The sequence below is a fragment of the Tamandua tetradactyla genome, chromosome 5, assembly GCF_023851605.1.
Source record: "Tamandua tetradactyla isolate mTamTet1 chromosome 5, mTamTet1.pri, whole genome shotgun sequence".
Classification (NCBI taxonomy): Eukaryota; Metazoa; Chordata; class Mammalia; order Pilosa; family Myrmecophagidae; genus Tamandua; species Tamandua tetradactyla.
The window spans coordinates 85300734-85317900 of NC_135331.1; the positions used below are offsets into that span (position 1 = coordinate 85300734).

At 37.5% G+C, this 17167-nt stretch overlaps 1 protein-coding gene across 6 annotated transcripts in view; it reads left to right on the top strand.

Annotated features, from left to right (window-relative positions):
- The window catches only part of TRIM39 (tripartite motif containing 39), a 30651-nt gene that overhangs the window by 6872 nt on the left and 6612 nt on the right, over positions 1-17167 (top strand). The gene's annotated exons all lie outside the window — the stretch shown is intronic.

Consider the following 17167-nt stretch of genomic DNA (forward strand, 5'->3'; position numbering starts at 1 on the left):
TTGAAATCTAATGGAATTTACCCTGCAGGTTTTCGAAACTGTTTAAGTCCAGTGTCCCCTGTTTACCTTTAGATTTTTCCCTATGGCAATGGAAATATGTATCCTATGACTGTCTCTCCTTTGTATATTGGCAGCAGATAACTTGTACTGAGTTTCGCAGGTCCACAACCAGAGTAGAAATTTTTGCCGTAGAACAGACCATGCCTGTAACTGACTTTGATGAGATTTTTGTACTGTTTTTTTATATTGTATGGTATTTTTATTGTTCCTAAAATGGTTTAAGGCTTTGGATATTGTGATGGAGTTAATATATTTTGTATATGGAAGAAACATGTCTTTGGGGGCCAGAGGATAGAATATGCCAGTTTTAAAATGCTACATACCCCAGAAAAGCCATGTTTTAATCCTGACCCAATCTTGTGGGAGCAGCCACTTCTTTAAATCCTGATTCAGTACTGGTGGGTGGAAACTTTTGATTAGATTATTTCTGTGGAGCTGTGGCATGCCCTATTGTAGGTGTCACCTTTTGATTAGATGGTGATGCGACTCTGCCCATTTTTGATTAGATGGTGATGCGACTCTGTCTTGATATGTTACTGGAGTCTTTTAAAAGGAGAAACATTTTGAAGAAACCTTAGAACAGATATGGACACTGAGCGTGGTTGCTTCACAGCCGACAGAGAAAAGAGCCAATGTAGATGTTTGGAGATTGAGACAGAAATAGTCCAGGTGCTAAGCAAGGACTCACAGAAATAGCCAGAACCTGCAAAGAGCCAAGGGAAACCAAGAGATGAAAACCAGCCCCAGAGAAGCAAAGTGAGGAAGCTCCCACAGGAACAGAGGTTGAAAGCAATGGAGCCCAGGAACAAGGGACCAGCAGATGCCAGCCGTGTGCCCTCCTGGCTGACAGAGGTGTTCAGAAAAGCCATCAGCCTTTCTTGAATGAGAGTAACCTCTTGTCGGTGCCTTAATCTGGGCACTTTGACTTCCTTAGAACTGTGACCTTGTAGCTTATTAAATGCCCTTTTTAACAGCTATTTCATTTCTGGTTTATTGCATCCTGGCAGCTTAACAAACTAATACACCTGCCCTCCTTGAGTTTATAGTAAAGTGGAGAAAATAGATAATGAAATAATGTCATAAAAAGCACATTTGCAAGTTTATATTTATACAACATAAATATTTGACCTAAATAAAAGCTTACGGAAAATAATAAGTTTTTTGGAGTTGTAATTTAGGAACACCAGAAGTTAAACACAGATTTTAAAATATTAGAAATGGGGGGCCACATTGGCTCAGCAGGTAGAGTTCTCGCCTGCCATGCCACAGACCTGAGTTCGATTCCCAGTGCCTGCCCAAGCAAAAAAAAAGAAAAGAAATGATGATTTTTAAAAAATGTTTTTTTATTGTGAGATATATATACAGAGAAAAGAAAGAAAAAGCAATAATTTTCAAAGTATACTTTAACAAGTAGTTACAGAACAGACTTCAGAGTTTGTCATGCATTACCATTCTACTATTTCCGGTTTTTCCTTCCAGTTACTCCAAAACACTGGAGACTAGAAGAAATATCAGTATAGTGATTCAGCCGTCATACTCATTTGTTAAATCCTGTTTTCTCTGTTATAATTCCTCCTTGTCCTTTGGTGCTTCTCCCAGTCTAAAGGGATCTTTAGGCAATGCCTGTTCTGACGTTTTCATGTTGAGAAGGGCTATCGACTCTAAAGGATGAGGAAATGTAATTAGTTGATAATCTTGGAGAGGCTGATCCCTCTGGGTTTCAGGATTTATTGAACCTAGCAACCCTCTGGAAATTATAGGTGCCAGGAAAGCAAACTTAGTGCATGAAACTTTTGTAGAGTCTCAGTTCAAGCCCTATGTGTTCTTAAGAGTTAAAAGGAGTGATGTTGGTTGGGAGTTAGCAAACCATGGCAATTAGCACTATCTAACCGAATCTTGCATAAGCATAGCCTCCCAAAGAGGCTCTCAACACTATTTGATTTCTCTTAGCCACTGAAGCCTTATTTTATTATGCTTCTTTTCCCCCTTTTGGTCCAGAGAGCATTGTCAATCCCACATTGCCAGGACCAGACTCATCTCTGGGAATTATGCCCTACATTTTCAGGGAGACTTTCACTCATGTCCCATGTAGGGGAGAGGATAATGATTTTCCTAGTAGAATTGGGCTTAGAGAGAGAGAAAGAGAGAGGCCACATCTGAGCAACAAAAGAGGTTTCCTGGAAGCAACTCTTAGGTCTCGTTAAAGTAGTTTTAGCTTCACCACAGAAATAAGTTTCATAAGGTCAAACCTCAAAATCAAGGGACTGACCTATTTTCTTGGGAGTCCTCAATAGTTGAGAAGGTATCCAGGGTTTCTCAGATGGGAAAGTTTAATAGTTCCAATTTTTTTCCATCAGACCCTCAAAGGACTCTACAAATACTTTTCAATTATCGGCCCACCATAGTCTGAGATGTATTGGTTATTACATTAAGCTATACAGAATTAAGACACCTCATTCCTGTTCTGGACTGCAGGAGTTTGAGTTGTTTAAGTAAGTTATCCAGACAGGTTGATTTAGATTATATGTTACAGAAAGTTTAGGTTCTAGATATAAGAAACCTCTCTGCCTTTGGTCTCATACAGTAGGTACATATCCTTTACCCTTCATTCTAATTTACCTTAGACCCAGCTAGGTTGGCTTCATTTTAAAGTCAAATTTAGGCCTGATCTCTTTTTTAGTTACTTTAATGGTCACTGTGTATAGCTATGCTAACTTTCAGGTCTGCAGCATTCCATTTCAGGGTCTTAGGTATCACAGAGTTACTCAAAGTTACAGGGAAATACCTGCTGATAGACATATAGCTCAGTGTCTCAGAATCTAGAAATATACTTACAGCTTCATACTAAGTATAGCTGCTATAAGAGTTTACAATCTAGGCTCCCATTTTCTTTTTTTTTTTTCCTTTTAAAAAATGTTTATTACCACAACATACATACTACATAATTCCATCACTTTTTAAGCCATTGTATTTTTTCTATATTTTTATTATAAACAATGAACAAATATATATAAATATTGTTGACATACAAACATTCTTGACATGGTTACAATCAGTGGTTCACAGTATCATCACATAGTTGTGTATTCATCACCATGATAAATTTTTTTGAATATTTGCATCTTTCCAGCAAAAGAAAGAAAAAAGAAAAAACTCATACATGTCATACCCCTTACCATTCCTTTCATTGACTGCTAGTATTTCAATACTTATACTTCTTATAAGTATTTTATGAAAAAGACCTTAGCAGATTTGTTTGTTTCTGACTTATTTTGCATAGCACATTTTCCCCAAGTTTTTGGCTTATTTTGCACAACACATTGTTCCCAAGTTTATTTCATTTTGTTGCATGCCTCTCAACATTTTTCCTCTTTGTAGCTGTATCCTGTTCCATCATATAAATGTATCACAGTTCTCCATTCTGCTTCTCGGTCATCGTACCCTTCATTTACCTCCATGTATTGGGTGTCATGCATGATGTCCAAAATGAAAATCCATGTCTTACAGTATCCTCATTTGGTTGTACAATCAGCAGCACTCTCAATTTTAGACAGTTTTCATTGGTCCATAGAGGCAAAGAACCCACAAACACAGTCTTGCCAAATATCAAATCAAAACTACCCCTTATCAGTTGTTCTCCCCCCCCCGCCCGCACAATTAGTTGTCCCTGGTAGAGCTATGGTACTGTTGATGTCTTCCTGTTAACTATTGGCCATAGCCCACATAGAAATGATGACTTAAAAATGAGTAACAACATTTCAATTGAAAGCAAATATAATTACCTTAGTCCATTATACATTTTCAACAAAACAAACATGAATTTTTTTTAATTTGAATTAATTTTGGTTGCAGAGGTTCAAAAAGTTCTTTGTTCTTTTGGAAAACTCCTGAAGAACTTAAAAACATGTAGAAATACAGCTTATTCCCCATCATTAACTTTCTTCTTCCTGTTGAAGACGGGAGATATGGAAAGGATTGACGTTTTAAGTGCTTGACTATAGCTGCTTTTTTTTTTAAAGGTAAATAATCATTTCAATAGTCTCTAAAACTAGTATCAATATTCCTTTTGTGACTGTTTGAATTCTCTTTTCCCCTGCTGCCATTGAGAACGTTTCTCCCTATTCCCACCTCTAGAATCAGACCCAATGCCCCTTTTAAAAATAATGTGTAGTTTACCGTGCTGAAATGAAAATTATTTTAAAACCATCTACCTCAATAAACTTTTAATGCATTTTTATTGAGATAAATTCATACACCATACAGACCATCCAAAGAATACAATTACTAGCTCACAGTATCATCACATAGATGTGCAGTATATCCCCATGATAAATTTTAGAACATTTTTCCTAAATATTTTCTAAATATAGGCTCGTAGCATCTGCAAATAGTGATACTTCTATTTCTTCCTTTCCAATTTGGATGCCTGTTTTTTTTGCCTTGCCTAACTGCTCTAGCTAGAGCATCTAGCACAGTGTTGACTAAAAATGGTGATAGTGGATATCCTTGTCTTGTTCCCAACTTAGAGGAAAAGTTTTCAGTCTCTCACAGTTGAGTATAATGTTAGCTGTGGGTTTTTCATATATGCCCTTTATCATGTTGAGGAGGTTTCCTTCCATTTCTCCCTTTATAAATGTTTTTAGCATAAAAGATGCTGAATTATGTCAAATGCCTTTTATGCATCAATAAAGATGATCATGTGGTTTTTCCTTTTTGATTTGTTAATATGAGTTATTACATTAATTGATTTTCTTGTGTTGAACCACCCTTGCATACCTGAAATAAAACCCACTTGGCCATGATGTGTAGTTCTTTTAATATGCTATTGGATACTATTTGCAAGTATTTTGTTGACGATGTTTGCACCTATATTCATTAAAGAAATTGGTCTGAAGTTTTCTTTACTTTTTCTAGTTTTGATATTAGGGTGATGTTGGCTTCACAAGAATGAGTTAGGTAGTGTTCCCTCTTCTTCAATTATTTGAAAGTGTTTGAGAGAAATGGTATTAGTTCTTCCTGGGAGGCTTGGTAAAATTTGCCTGTGAAGCCATCCAGTCCTGGGCTTTTCTTTGTTGGTAGGTTTTGATGACTGATTCAGTCACTTTACTTGTGATTGGCTTGTTAGCATCTTCTATTCCTTGTCAGGTCAGTGTAGGTTCATATGTTTCTAGGAGGTTATCCATTTCATATGTTTCCTTGTTTATGTGTTTTGAGAACTGAGTGACACACTGGCTCCATTCATTTTTATGTATTTCTTGCGTGAAAACTAGCATTTTCACAGAAAATTCAACAATTGCTCTGCAAATCACTTACCTAATACTGTTTTGAAGGCTAAGAGACTTAATGGATCCATTCACTTCCATCCACTTTTTGGTTAGTTATTCATACAGTTAGTTATTCTTGATAACCTCTTGTGATCTTTGTTATTTCTTCAGCATTCATGATAATGCACCCCTCTCATTTCTGATTTTATTTGCAGCTTCTCTCTGGCTTTGTCAGTCCACTGACAAAGAGTTTGTTAATTTTATTTATCTTCTCAAAGAACCAACTTTTGATTTTATTGATTCTTTTGTTTTTTCCTTCATTTCATTAATTTTTGCTCTAATCTTTTTTATTTCTTTCCTTCTTAGTTTGCTCTTCTTTCCCCATTTTCTCCAGTTATTCGGTTAGGTCGTCGGTTTTAGCTCTTTCTTCCTTTTTACTGTAGGTGTTTCAGGCTTTATTTCCCTCTCACTACTGCCTTCACTGTATCCCATAAGTTTTGATAAGCCGTGTTCTTGTTTTCATTCATCTCAAGATATTTACTTATTTCTCTTGCAATTTCTTCTTTGATCCACAGGTTGTTTAAGGGCGTGTTTTTAACCTCCATATATTTATGTATTTTCCAGTTCTCCATTTATTATTGATTTCCTGCTTCATTCCCTTATGATCAAATAAATGTTTTGTATAATTTCAGTATTTTACAATTTATTAAGACCTGTTTTGTGCCCTAGCATATGGTCTATCCTGGAGAATATTCCATGAGCACTTGAGAAAAATATATATCCTGCTATTTGGGGATGCTGTGTTCTATAAATGTCTGTTAGGTCTAGTTCATTTACCATATTTAGGTTCTTTTTCTTTATTGATCTTCTGTTTAGATGTTTGAAGAGAGTGGTCTGTTGAAGTCTCCCACTATTAAGGTAGAGTCATAGAGTCTATTACTACTTTCAATTTTGCCAGTGTTTGTTTGTATTTGGAACACCTTGATTAAATGGATAAATATTTAGGATCATTATTTCTTCTTGGTGAATTGCCCCATTAGTAATATATAGTGTCCTTCTTTATTCATAATGTTTTTGTATTTAAAGTTTATTTTGTATGATGTTAGTATAGCTACCCCAGTTTTTTTCTGATTACTACTGCATAGAATATCTTTTTCCATCTTTTCACTTTCAACCTATTTGCATCTTTGGGTCTAAAATGAGTCTCTTATAAACAGCATACAGATGAATCATATTTTTTAATCCATTCTGCTAATCTTTGTCTTTTGGTGGGGGAGTTTAATTCATTAATATTCCTAGTTATTACTGTAGAGGTATTTTTTACTTCAACCATCCTATCCTTTGGTTTTTGTCAGATCTATTTTTCTCTCTTTTTATCCTTTCAGTTACCCTTACTAATAATCTTCAATTCTTTACCCTCCTCTAGACCTCTCTCTCCTGTCTTTTCTTTTCGGCTGGCAGAACTCCCTTTAGTAGTTCTCAAAAGGACAGTCTCTTATTAACGAACTCTCTCAGCTTTTGTTTATCTATGAATATTTTAAACTTGACCTCATTTTTGAAGGACAACTTTGCTAGTTAGAGACTTACTTGCTTGCAATTTTTCTCTCTTAGTATCTTAAATACATTGTGCCACTGCCTTCTCACCTCCATGGTTTCTGATAAGAAATCAATAGTTAGTCTTTTTTACTTCTCTTGTATATGGTGAATTGCTTTTCTCTTGCTGCTTTCAGAATGTCCTTCAGTATTTGACAGTCTGATCAGAATGTATCTTGGAGTTGGTCTAATGAATTTATTCTGTTTGGAATACATTAGACTTCTTGGATTTTTATATTGATGTCTTTTATAAGGATTGGAACAATTTTAGCCATTGGAGGGAACTTCCTGAAAATGTGGAACTGTGTTCCAGTAGCCATGTTTCTTGAAGATGATTGTATAATGATATAGCTTTCACAGTGTGACTGTGTGATTGTGAAAACCTTGTGTCTGATGCTTCTTTTATCTACCTTATGGACAGATGAGTAAAACATATGGATTAAAAATAAATAAATAATAAGGGGAACAAATGTTAAAATAAATTTAGTAGATTGAAATGTTAGTGATCAGTGAAAGGGAGGGGTAAGGGGTATGGTATGTATGAATTTTTTTCTGTTGTCTTTTTATTTCTTTTTCTGAATAGATGCAAATATTCCAAGAAATGATCATGATGATGAATAATGCAACTATGGTGATGATATTGTGAATTACTGATTATATATATAGAACGGAATGATCAAAAGTTACTAACGTTTGTGGTTGTTTGGTGTTTTTTGGTATTAAAAATTTTTTTTAATAAATAAATAAAATTTTAGCCATTACTTCTTCAAATATTCTTCCTAGCCCTTTTCTCTTCTCTTCTCCTTCTGGGACACCATGATGCATATGTTTATTATGCTTTTTTTTTTTTTAACTTTTTTTATTAATTAAAAAAATTAACAAACAAAACATTAAGAGATCATTCCATTCTACATATACGATCGGTAATTCTTAATATCATCACATAGTTGCATATTCATCATTTCTTAGAACATTTGCATCAATTTAGAAAAAGAAATAAAAAGACAACAGAAAAAGAAATAAAACGATAACAGAGAAAAAAAAGATTATACATACCATACCCCTTACCCCTCGCTTTCATTTACCACTAGCATTTCAAACTAAATTTATTTTAACATTTGTTCCCCCTATTATTTATTTTTATTCCATATGTTCTACTCTTCTGCTGATATAGTAGCTAAAAGGAGCATCAGACACAAGGTTTTCACATTTGCAGAGTCTCATTGTGAAAGCTATATCATTGTTCAATCATCATCAAGAAACATGGCTACTGGAACACAGCTCTACATTTTCAGGCAGTTCTCTCCAGCCTCTCCACTACATCTTGAACAACAAGGTGATATCTACTTAATGCATAAGAATAACCTCCAGGATAACCTCTCAACTCTGTTTGGAATCTCTCAGCCATTGACACTTAGTCTCATTTCACTCTTCCCCCTTTGGTGGAGAAGGTTCTCTCAATCCCTTGATGTTAATTCTCAGCTCATTCTAGGGTTTTTTCTCAGTCCCTTGATGCTGAGTCTCTGTCCCACGTTGCCAGGAAGGTCCACACCCCTGGGAGTCATGTCCCACGTAGAGAGGGGGAGGGTGGTGAGACTGCTCGTTGTGTTGACTGGAGAGAGAGGCCACATCTGAGCAACAAAAGAGGCTCTCTGGGGGTGACTCTTAGGCCTAAATTTTAAGTAGACTTGACCTATCCTTTGTGGGGTTAAGTTTCATATGAACAAACCCCAAGCCTGGGGGCTCAGCCTATAGCTTTGGTTGTCCACACTGTTTGTGAGAATATCAAGAATTCAACTTGGGGAAGTTGAATTTCTCCCCACTCTCACCATTCCCCGAAGGGGGCTTGCAAATACTTTTCCAGTCACTAATCAAATCACTCTGGGATTCATCAGGGCATCACTCTGGACAAACCAACAAAATCTCATATGCTACCTGAGATTCCAAGTACTTATGACATTCACTCCAACTGTCTACATGAGTTATATTAGGAAATGCTCTAGTCAAAATATAAATTTTGTAACAAATAAACATTTTTTGCTTTAGTCTCACACATAAGGTGACATTTTAAAGTATTAATTATCATCTATTTTCAACACCCTGCAATAATGACATTCCTTTGTTCTTCCTCAGGCAAAAACATTTCTTAAATTTGTACATTGTACATTTCACTATTATTATACACTCTAGGCATTCCTAGATTATACCATCTCGATCTTTACCATCTATCTTTCTTTCTGATTTCATTTATGTCCCCAGTCCTCCTCCCTCTATCATTCTCACATGCAGGTTCATTCAGTGTTTTAACATAATTACATTGCTGTTAGGTAGTATTGTGCTGTCCATATCTGAGATTTTATATTCAGTCCTGTTGCACAATCTGTATCCCTTCAGCTCCAATCACCCAATATCTCACCCTATTTCTATCTCCTGATGGTCTCTGTTACCAAGGAAATATTCTAAGTTTATTCACTAACGTCAGTTCATGTCAGTGAGACCATACAGTATTTGTCCTTTTGTTTCTGGCTAATCACACTCAGCATAATGTCCTTAAGGTCCATTCATGTTGTTACATACTTCATAACTTTATTCTGTCTTACAGCTGCATAATATTCCATCTTATGTAAATGTCACAGTTTGTTTAGTCAACGCTCTGTTGATGGACATTTTGGCTGTTTCCATCACTTGGTAATTGTTAATAATGCTGCTATAAACATGTAAAAGTCCATTTATGTCCTTGGCCTTGTGACCTTTGAGTAGAGACAGCATATACATGGGTCCTGTTTTTTAAACCATTCTGCCAGACTATGTCTTTTGATTGGAGAGTTTAATCCATTAACATTCAGTGTTAATACTGTATGGGTAGTACTTTCTTCTACTGTTTTGCCTTCTGGATTTTATATGTCATATCTGATTTTCCTTCCTTTTACCTTTACTCATAGTCTTCCTTTCTAAACTCTTCTCCACACCTCTCTCTTCTGTCTTCGTATCTGTCTCTAGCGTTCCCTTTAGTATTTCTTGCAGAGCTGGTCTCTTGGTCACAAATTCTCCCAGTGATTTTTTGTCTGAAAATGTTTTCATTTCTCCCTCATTTTTGAAGGACAATTTTGCTGGATATAGAATTCTTGGTTGGCAATTTTTCTCTTTTAATAATTTAAATATATTATCCCACTGTCTTCTCGCCTCCATGGTTTCTGCTGAGAGATCTGCACATAGTCTTATTGGGCTTCCCTTGTATGTGATGGATTGCTTTTCTCTTGCTGCTTTCAAGATCCTCTCTTTCTCTTTGACCTTGGACATTCTGATTATTAAATGTCTTGGAGTATGTCTATTTGGATCTGTTCTCTTTGGGGTACGCTGCACTTCTTGGATCTGTAATTTTAAGTCTTTCATATGAGTTGGGAAATTTTCAGTGATAATTTCCTCCATTAGTTTTTCTCCTCCTTTTCCCTTCTCTTCTTCTTCTGGGACACCCACAACACGTATATTCATGCACTTCATATTGTCTTTCAATTCCCTGAGTCCCTGCTCATATTTTTCCATTTTTTTTCCTATAGTTTCTGTTTCTTGTTGGATTTCAGATGTTCTGTCCTCCGGTTCATTAATCCTATGTTCTGCCTCTCGAAATCTACCATTGTAGGTTTCCATTGTTTTTTTTTTTCATCTCTTCTACTGTGTCTTTCATTCCCATAAGTTCTGTGATTTGTTTTTTTCAGACTTTCAGTTTCTTTTTTTTGTTCCTTCCTTGCCTTTTTTATATCCTTCCTCAATTCATTGATTTGGTTTTTGATGAGGTTTTCCATGTCTGTTCGTATATTCTGAATTAATTGTTTCAGCTCCTGTATGTCATTTGAATTGTTGGTTTGTTCCTTTGACTGGGCCATATCTTCAATTTCCTTAGTGTGATTTGTTATTTTTTGCTGGCATCTAGGCATTTAATTACCTTAATTAGTTTATTCTGGAGATTGCTTTCACTTTTATCTAGGGTTTTCTTGCTGGATGAATTTGTTGTCTATCTGTTCTTTGACATTCTGTTCAGCTTTATCTGAACCTTTAGCTTAGGTTTTATTTAACAGAGGAGAATTTTTCAGTCCTTGTTTTCTTGTTTCTTGCCCTGCTTGTGTGGTACCTTTCCCCCCCACACACTTAGGAGGGTCTGCTTAGATATTATAGACCCCAGCCAGATTTTCGCAGACCAAACTGGCCTCCTATCAGGAGGGAAGAGTCACCTGCGTTGGTTTTCCCTGAGGATGAGACCCAGCAGGTTGAAAGACTTTCCTGTGAAGTCTCTGGACTCTGTTTTTCTTATCCTGCCCAGTATGTGGCGCTTGTCTGACTGCAGGTCCCACCAGCATAAGATGATGTGGTACCTTTAACTTTGGCTGGGGGTTTGTTGGAGACAGAGGAGAGGTTGTAGGCTGGTTTTAATGGCTTCAAATTACCAAGCACTGGTGTCTGAATTCCTCGATGGAGGGATTCCACCTGGGTGGGCCTTCACCCCTCCCCTGGGGAAGGCACAGTCTCCAGATAAGCCCCCAAAAGAGCTCACTTCTGCCTATGCCTGGGGCAGTTGCAGCCTGAAAAGTCCTGCCGCTGTATCCAGTGGCAGTCAAGCCTTTGTAGAGACACAGCCACAAAAACCTGTTTCCTTCTTTTTTTTCCCCCTGTTTCTGTCAGTCCTGCCCCCTTGGTGCCGGGGCAAAAATGAGCAACCTCCACTTTGATCGGGTTCACCTAAGCTGGGGACCTATTTTTAGTAGTCAGAATTTGTTAATTAGTTCCACAATTGGCGTTTGATTGTGCTCAGTCACTGCTGCTGGTAAAGTCCTTTCCTTTCCCCTCTGGGAAGCAGCCTGTGGGGGAGGGGCGCTTGCCGCCACAGCTTTGAGAACTCACGGTTTTGGGGGGTGCTCGCAGCCGGTCCAGCTGGTCCAGACTGGGGTATGCTGTGTGTCTGGTTACTGACGTGGCCCCAGGAGCTGTTCTGTACTGTTTCTGGTTATTTAGCAGTTGTTCTGGAGGACGAACTAAAATGCGCACGTTGTTAAGCTGCCATCTTGACCCGGAACTCCTTTATTATGCTTTATATTGTCAGTCATTACCCTGAGACTCAGCTCAAATTTTTTCTTCCATTTGTTCTTTTGTCTGTTCAAATTCAGTTGCTCTGTCTTCTGGCTTGCTAATTCTTTCTTCTGCTTCTTCAAATAGGCTGTTGTGTGTCTCCAGAATATTTTTAATTTCATCTACAGGGTCTTTTATTTCTATTTCCATAATGTTATTTCTTCTTGGTGAATGGCCCCTTATATTAAGATTTAGTGTCCTTTTTTACCTCATAAAATTTTTGCAATTAAAGTCTATTTTTCCTGATATTATTATTGCTGTTTTTCTATGTATTCTTTCAAATTCTTCTTTGTGCTCTAGTGTCTTCTTAATATCCTTTATCTCTTTATTCACATTTTCCTTCATTTCTTTGAGTTGATGCAAGAGATTTATTTGAGCATCTTTCATTAGTTTCAGATTCTGTATCTCCTCCAACTTTTTGATTTGTTCCTTTGTCCCATTTCTTCTTGAGTTGTTGTGTGCCTTATGATATTTTGCTGTTATCTGGTCATCTGCTTACCCTGATGGGTCTATTTCGACAGTCAGTTTCTCTCTGTTGTCTAACATTTACTTGTTGCCTGGGTTTGTATTAGGGCATGGCTTTGACAGTTGGGTCATCAGTATTTCGTAGCCTAAACAGAGCCTGGTACCCATATCTAGGGTGCAGACCAACTTTATTATGCCTGAGATAGGTTCTGGAGAAGTTCTGAAAAGCCCTGTAATTTTCCCTTACGCTTTCTAGCCTGCCCAGAAGATGGCACTCTTCAGTGACTTAGTCATCCTCAGAACTCATTTACCTCTAGGAGCCCTATAGCATCTGACCAGGTGGGGCTAAAATTGCCAGGTTCCTCTGTCCTCACTTCACCAGCCAAAATCTGGCTCAGTTTGAGGCTGTGTGCCCCTCTGAACTTGCGGCAAGGACTCCCTCAGCCACCCCAGTTGCAGCCATCCCCTAAGCAAGGATCCCACTGCTATTTCCCTCAAGGGTTGGGGATGGATACCAAGATCCTCAGCTGGAATTACAGTCTCTGTCCACATTTTCTCAGACTCTTCGTCTCTTATTGACCTGGGCCTTGAAATGTCCTCCCTTCCACCCCAGGTCCACAAATAGTTGATTTGTACAGTTTCTGCCTGGCTACTTGCTGTTTTTTAAGGAAGATTTTGCGGTTCCCTCTGTAATCCTCCATTTGGAAGCTCTTTCTTGCTATCCTTTTGTATTCTGCGCCCTCTACCACTTTGAGTCCTGCCATGGGTTCCTGTGGGCTTGGGTCTCTGTGTCTAGATGTATGGGGGGATCTGTCTCATTTCTGTGAGAGATTTTATAATCTGTGTCCCCAGTGGGAGGTGGGGGGGATCCCAGCTGCTGACTCTGTTTCCGAGCTTTGTGGGACTAAGTGACGGGGGAGTGGAGACGACTGGCCAGTCTGGGACAGAAGTTTCCAACCTGGTATTTTTCTCTTTCTTCAAGTCAGCATTTGTGGGATCCTTCTCCACTCTTTACCTTTCTCCAGAGTTCTTAACAAGTAAGAATTGTCCTTTTTAATCTCTGTATCTCTGGAGAAAGGTTTTCAGTAGCTATCTATGTTGCCCTGTTGATCCCTCAATAATTTTTAAAAGACTGGCTTCCTATAATAGGATATAGGAGAATAGAATAGAAGAAGTAAAAGGAAATAATTTATAATAAAATGTTTGTGTAGGGTGGGCCATGGTGGCTCAGCAGGAAGAGTTCTCACCTGCCATGCCGGAGACCTGGGTTCGATTCCCAGTGCCTGCCCAAGGGGAAAAAAAATGTGTATGTAATTACTTGGGCATGAATAATCTGGAAGATACTACAGTGTGATTATATGCTTGCTCCTGTATGTAAAGTTATCAACAATGCAACAAAAATAAATTCATTCTGATGCAGATTTGGAGTAATGTTTACTCAAACCCAAGAATCAGCTTAACTCTTAATGACATCATTTTTCAAAATGATAATTTTTGGTAAAGGTCTAAGAGAAACAAAGTCATTGTGTTTTATCAGTAGTTGCCATTCCTGAAAGATTCAATGTCAGACATACCTCAGATATATTGCAGGTTTGATTCCAGACCACTGCAGTAAATTAATACTGCTATAAAGCCAGTCACATGAATTTTTTGGTTTCTCAGTGCAAACAGAAGTTATGTTTACACTATATTGTAGTCTGTTACATGTGCAATGGCATTATGTCTAAAAGACAATGCACATACCTTAATTAAAAATACTTTATTGCTAAAAAAATAAAGCCATCATCTGAGTCTTCAGCAAATCACAATCTTTTTGCTAGTAGAGGGTCTTAACTCGATGCTGGCTACTGAGTAAATCAGGGTGGTGGTTGCTGAAAGTTGGGGTAGCTGTGGCAATATCATAAAATAAGACAAGGAAGTTTGCTGCATTGATTGACTCTTCCTTTCATGAAAGATTTCTCTGTAGCTTGCAATGCTGTCTGATAGCATTTAATCCACAGTAGAACTTCTTTCAAACTTAGAGTCAATCCTCTCAAACCTTGCACTGTTTTATCAACTAAGTTTATGTAATATTCTAAATCCTTTGTTGTCATTTCAACTATGTTCACAGCTTCTTCACCAGGAGTAGATTCCTTCTCAAGAAACCGCTTTCTTTGGTCATCCATAAGAAGCAACTCCTCATCCGTTCAAGTTTTATCATGAGATTACAGCAATTCAAGTCACATCTTCAGGCTCCACTTCTAATTCTAGTTCTCTTGCTGTTTCCACCATATCTGCAGTTACTTCCTGCACTGAAGTCTTAAACCCCTCAAAGTCATCTGTGAGGGTTGGAATCAACTTCTTCTAAGTTCCTATTCATGTTAATATTTTGACCCATCCCATGATTCACAAATGTTCTTACTGGCATCTAAAATGGTGACTCCTTACCAGAAAGTTTTCGATTGACTTTGCCCAGATTCATCAAAGGAATCACTGTCTTTGACAAATAGACTTACAGGATCTATTTCTTAAATAATAAGACTCAAAAGTCAAAATTACTCCTTGATCTATGGGCGCAGAATGGATGTGGTTTAGGTATAAAAACAACATTCATCTCATTGTACATATTGTGCATCTCCATCAGAACTCTTGGGTGACCAGATACATTGTCAATGAACAGTAATAGTTTAAAAGGAATCTTTTATTTTTTTAGACAGTGGGCTTCAAATATTAAGTAAAACATGTTATAAACAGATGTACTGTCATCCAGGCTTTGTTATTCCATTTGTAGAGCACAGGCACAGTAAATTTAGCATAATTCTTAAGAGCGCTAGGATTTTCAGAATGATAAATGAGCATTGGCTTCAACTTCAAGTCACCAACTGCATTAGTCCCTAAAAAGAGGATCAGTCTGCCCTTTTAAGCCGGCATTGATTTTTCCTTTCTTGCTAGGAAAGTCCTAGTGACATCTTCTTCCAATAGAGAGCTGTTTCAGCTACATTGAATATCTGTTTTTTAGTGTAACCTCCTTCATCACTGATCTTAGCTAGATAATCTGGATAACTTGCTGCATCTGCTGCATCAGCACTTGGCAGCTTCACCTTACATTTTCATGTTTTATGTTAAACCTCAGGGACCAACTTCTACTAACTTCCAACTTCTGCAGTTTCCTTACCTCTCTCAGCCTTCATAGAACTGAAAAAAGTTAAGACCTTGTTCAGAATTAGGTTTTGGCATAAGGTAGCGTTGTGGCTGGTTTGATCTCCTATCCAGACCACTAAAACTTTCTCCATATTAGCAGTAAGATTGTTTCACTTTCTTAAAAAGTAGAGTAGCACTTTTAATTTCCTTCAAGAACTTTTTCTTTGCATATACAACGTAACTATTTGGCACAAGAGGCCTAGCTTTTGGCCTTTCTTGGCTTTCAACTATACCTTCTTCACTAAGCTTAATCATTTCTAGTGTTTGATTTAAAGTGAGAGACATGCAACTATTCCTATCACTTGAACACTTAGAGGTCATTGTAGGGTTATTGTTTGACCTAGCTCCAATATTGCTGGGTCTCAAGGAATAGGGAGGTTTGGGAAGAGGGAGAGAACTGGGAATGGCTAGTAGAACAGTCAAAACACACACGACTTTTATTAAGTTCGCCATCTTATATGGGCATGGTTTGTGATGCCCCCAAGTAATTACAGTAGTAACATCAAAAATCAGATCACCATAACAAATATAATAATGAAAATGTTTGAAATATTGCAAGAATTACTGAAATGTGACATAGAAACATCCTATTAGAAAAATGGCACTGATAAACTTGCTTATTGCAGGATTGCCATAAACCTTCAGTCTGTAAAAAATGCAGTGTCTGCAAAGTGCAATAAATCAAAGCTCAATAAAATGAGGTATGCCTATATATTAAAACCGTGTAATAATTACCATTTTATATGTAAAGTGGCATCCAAATCCAGGTTTACGTTTTTTCAATATCTAGTAGAAAATGGTGTAGTTCATCACATGGGATTGTCTCACATATTACATCCTTGCTGAAGTACCCCCAACATAACAATAAAATCATGCCCCCCATTTCCATAACATCCCTAGGGGGAAGCAACACCCTCATTAAAAACCACCACCTTACAAATAATAGAGTGAAAAAGAGGAAGGAGTGATGGTTTTAGACAGTCTTTTTGCTTCCTATTTACCATGATTATAAATCCTAAACTTCTACCCACATATCACCTCTAAAGCAAAACAAAAAAAAACGGGCTATGTTTTACTTTCTGGGCACACATTGTAAGAGCATATCTGTTCCAAAGTATGCCTATGAAAGCAGCAGTGGAGAAGAAAGCCGCAAGTGGCTCTCAAATGGGGTAGTCAGCCTCAGCTGGGAACTAGCTTTGTAAAGCCCTGCCCTGGCTTTCCCTACCTCTCTTAACCCCAGCCCTGGCTTTCAGTTCTTATCTACTTCCTCCTTCTAGATCCCAGTCTGCTCACTTTGTTTCCTTCTTAAATTGATTCCTCCTCATCAGTCACATAAAGTTTGGGAAAATCACTTCTTCTAACACTGGAGGCATAGAAGGAAGGATGTGATGATAGATTAAACCTCAGAAAGTGTTAGGACTGGTGTTTGGGTTCTATGTTATGGAATTTCTGGAACTTATAGGTTTAAGTCTTACGTGCTGGCT